Genomic DNA, 4,695 nt, shown 5'->3' on the forward strand with positions numbered 1-4,695 from the left:
GTCTCAGATTTGTCAGAAGCCATCCCTGGAGATGGCTAAAACCCAGCAGGGGGATGAGTGGCTGTTATCTCATGCTGTAGTTGTGAAAACTGATGTGTGCTCACAGCCACTAATAACATTTTTATTCAGGACCCAGAGGGGTCTGCTCTGTCTCCATAAACACTCTGGGAAGTATAATGCTGAAATGACGGTGTGATGAGGCCCTTTTTTTCTCAGCTAATTGCAGCAGAATGAAATAAAGGCCAGGATAAAATGTGGTCATCTGCTAAATGGCTGCTGTGCCCGACTGCCAGGCTGTTCCCTGCAGCCAAGGATGAATTGGCTGTCGTGGCTTGGAATGCTCCAGCTCGGGTGAAAATCCTGTGGTGACTCCTCTGGGCTTTGCTAGCCCTGGTTTAGAGCTGCTCTCACCGAGACAGCAGAGATTGACTAAGTAAAAATAAATGAAGAACAAACCAATCAGAACTTTCTAGAAGAGGCAATCGTTTGGTCCAGTTTCATAAATTTTCCCTGAGATCCACCCAAGTGGTTTGGCTTCTGCAGAAGAGCAGAGATGCTTGACAGAGGGCTCAGCACAGGCTGGGCTGGTGATCTGTGCCATTTTATTGGTGTTGGTGCCATGTTCTGCTCTGCTGCCAACAAGCACCCCTTGCCCACCTGCTCAGCATCCAGCTGCTGGTAAAATTTTTATGAAAGGTCCTTAATTATTCATGAGGAACCAGAGCTCCCTTACACAGCTCATCTCACGGGTGGAGCACAATCATTTAGCACTCACTGCTGGCAGCCTCTTCCCAACCTGAGGTCTCCCCCCAGAAGGGGAGGGCAGGGTTTGTTTGTGCAACCAAAGGCAAAGGCAGTGGGGGAGCCACCAGAGAAAACCCCATCCCCTGCTTGTCACCCCCGGGGACGTGGGAGCTGGGTTTGCACAGCACCCCCTGTGCCGTGCCGTGCTAATCTGCTCTGTCTCCTGTGGGTTGGTTTCAGGAGCTGGTGCCCAGGGCAGCCAGGCTTGTTGAACATCATCTGTTGCTGCCTGATACTGCTGGTGGTGCAGCCCTGAGCAAGGAGAGGAATTAAGTAACTGATGGGACTGTCACTGAGATGCTGCAGCTCCCCAGGGGCTGCTCATGTCCTGGGGCACACGGAGCTCTGCTGGAAGGAGATGGAGGAGAAGGAGCTGGTAAGGGTGTTCCCCATTCAGAGCCCTCACCCCCAAGCTCCTTATCTCCATCCACATGGTTTTGGGGTGTGTGGCCCACGCAGGGGGCTTGAAATGACTTCTTGTAACCTCTTTGCATCTGGATTCCCTCCCTCGCTCTTTCCAGTAATTACAAACACAGCCACAGAAAGAGATCAGATTCTGCCATCTCCTTTGGAACTGCCTCTTGTGACACCCTTGAGGCTTTTTAAAGGAAACAAATTAAAATGCTGCAACCCAGATGATTGCAGGTAAAGCTGTACACCAGAGGACCCAGCAGTTTCCAGATAGCCCTCTCTATGGCTAGGGAAACATTTCCAGGAGATTGATTTCGGATCAGGTCTGGGGAAATTCTGCAGCTCCGCAGATAATCTGTCACCACCTGCCCAGAGAGGAATGATGAATTCTCCATCTTCTTGAGCATCCATCCTGTCTGCAGGAGGAGCAGCAGTGCAAACTGTTTTCCCTCCACGTGAAAAAAAATCTGGTCTGAGGTCAAGGGAGCAGCTCCCAGCCTCTCCTTCCCCTCCTGTCATGATTCATTTCAGTCAGGCTGCTCCCCCAGCAGCTCCCTTCCCATTGTGCAGCTACAGCTGGGATGTCTGGCAGGAATTATTGCCTCCTTTCTCTCCAGCCTTTGCTTTAGATCTGTTATTATGATGGGTTGATAATGCTCATGAATAGCAGCGTGTGTCCACTTGAGTGGTATTTGTGTGTCCTCACTGACGTGTGCAGCTGGGACTGATGAATGTCACTGTCCTCAGCAGCAAAATGTCTTTGGACACAAGCTGTGGGCACTGTCCTGGGGTGATGTTACCCGGGGGGAGAAACCCTCCCCCCTCCTCCTCCTCCTCCTCCTCCTCCTCCTCCTCCTTCTCCTCCTCCCTCCTCCTCCTCCTCCTCCTCCTCCTCCTCCTCCTCCTCCCTCCTCCTCCTCCTTCTCCTCCTCCTCCTCCTCCTCCTCCTCCTCCTCCTCCTCCTCCTCCTCCTCTGGCATTTCTGGGAGCAGGTAGGTGACACTAGGTGACAGCATCAGCTTGCAGGTGTGAGCAGAGGGACAAGTCCTCTGTCACCACCCCAGGAGGTGCTGGTCCAGCCTTCGGACCTGGCTAAAGTGGTTTGGTGACTTGTCAACACGAAGGGGAGGTTTTGGGTCGATGATGTAAGAGAAGGCATTGTCTGATGGTAAATTCCCACTCTGGGTCCTGTTGGCAGTGGCAGCCAGAGGGACATTTTATGTAGGTATTAAAACACATTGTAAATTAGGAAAACAAAACAGAAAGCAAAGCCAAACACCATGTTGTGCTAAGATAATTTCTACTGATACCAGAAAAGCTTCTCAGAGTGAACCACCCCCTTCATGTTTACCTTTGTTGTTTGGGTTTTGGTTTTTTACTTGAAGAAATCTCATTTCTGCTTTTCTATAACAATTGCTCTACAGAGAAATTGAGCTCAAAGGGGGGACAAATTTGGCCCACAATTTATTCCAGTGCATATTTACTTAAGTAAACTGCAGAAGTTATCTGCCACAAGGGACAGGCTGGTGCAGCAGCTGGTGGGGAGGTGACTCCAGTGCTGCAAGGAGAGGACCCTTGGGTGCTGGCTGCAGAGGGGGCTCAGCACACCCCAAGGGTCCCACAGGACCAGGGGTGTTGCTGCAGGGGGAGGGCAGCAGGGTCTCACTGCACATCTTCAGCTGCTTTGTTCCTGCTGCTCTCCAGCCCTGGTGGGTGGGTGGGAGCCCAGCAGTGTAGGATCCTCTGGGGTGGTGGGTGCCCCAGGCACCCAGGGGATGCAGGACCACCCAAAATGCACGCAGGCATCCTTGCCAGCCCATGGCTCTGCAATTAAATGCCATCTCCTGCTGATGGCTCCTTAATGGGGAACAGAGGCAAGTTCTGAAAGCAGGAGGGTGAGAATATAATGGAAAGCAATGTCTCTGAACTGGAACCACTTTGCCACAGATTGCACATGCCTAAACCTGGTCATGGCTGAGTGGAGCTATTGCACCCAGCACTGGATTAACTCATCAGCAGAGAGCCCAGAATCTGATTTAATTTGAAAGACTACAAAATTATATTTCTCTGCTGATTTTCCAGGTGGCAGGATTAGACGTGGAGCTTTTGGTTTGCCACTACTTCCTTTTAACCTAATTTGACAGAAATGGCTTTTGGTACAAGACAGTATTTGATGGGTACTGCATCAGGGATAATGAAAACATCAGACAAATGGCAGAGCATAATTGGGGCAGCTTGTTTTCCTCTCTCTGGAAATGCAGGGGGTTTGGTAAACCACAAAGAATGAGTTTCCTGGAAGGGCACAAACCAGGGAAATTCTCATCTCTCATGGGACGTTTGGAGCTCTTTCTGGGGGAAAGGGAAGATCAAGAGCTGCAGCAGCAGCAGTGTGGGGAGTGGGGTTTTGTGTGGTTGGTAGGAGCATGGCCAGGGGCAGGAAGGGTGGGGGTACAGGAGCTGCCCTTCCTCCTGCCTTTGCTGATTAAGGAGCTCCTTTTTTTGGCAGCTTGAGGTGGAATTAAATTAATGCTGGGAGGGAGGCCTGGGAGCAGGGAAACAGCTTGTTCCCAGCTGGCTCAGCACTTCCCTGTTTGCAATTCCACCTACCAGGGCTTAAAAAAAATGCTTTGCTCCAGGCTGCCAGGTGCTGGGATGGCAGCCTGTGACAGCCACTGGTGCCCAACAACCCAGGGCTGGAGCCTGGTGTGGGCAGCTCCACTCACCCCCCCTGGAAAGCAGCTCCTGGTCTGCATCCCAGAGCACATCCCACCACAGCAGCACTGGGGGGGAGAATCTCATTGTCTGAGATCTGGAAACAGGCATTTTTAGTGAGTTGTTTCCACCCAGTATTTGGTTCTCAGTGGTGGTCGAAGCATCCGCAGGATGGAATCCTCAGGGAAACACAAGCTGTGTGCAGGCACTGAACCTGCCCAGGGGATGGCAACACACACCCACTGCTTCCTCACTCCCCTCTTGGCCAGTGCTGCTGGGCTGGAGCAGGATGCTCTGCCTGGGAAATGGTCTGGAAGTTCCTGGGCAGTGTCTTATGAGACTTATGTTGTCTTCTGGGAGTCCTAATGACTCCTCAAAGTGAGATTTTCTCCCTGTAAATGCAACTAGGTCTCGGAGTCCCTGATTAGCTTCTTGTGATGAATTCCATCTGCCTGCCTGCCTGGGATCAACAAAGACCTAAAAAAACTGAGCACCAGACATGCAGCCTACAGTTTTCATGCTGAGTTTTGTTCATTATGGGAAATCACTTACCAAAGAGGAAGCTCTTCCTTGTTCCACTCAATTTCTTGGGCTTATTTGGCGTGAAGTGTCACCTTCAGATGAAAGAATGGAATTTATCACAAGGAAAGCTTTGACAGGTGCCTTTAAGTGAATCAAAGGTACTTGCAGTTCTGAATCTGCGTAGGCTTTTGTTGATGCAACACAAGTCCCCTGCAATTTGTATTACCCATCAAAGATGCAGGTTCT

The sequence above is a fragment of the Calypte anna genome, chromosome 22, assembly GCF_003957555.1.
Source record: "Calypte anna isolate BGI_N300 chromosome 22, bCalAnn1_v1.p, whole genome shotgun sequence".
In the NCBI taxonomy this organism is placed as follows: Eukaryota; Metazoa; Chordata; class Aves; order Apodiformes; family Trochilidae; genus Calypte; species Calypte anna.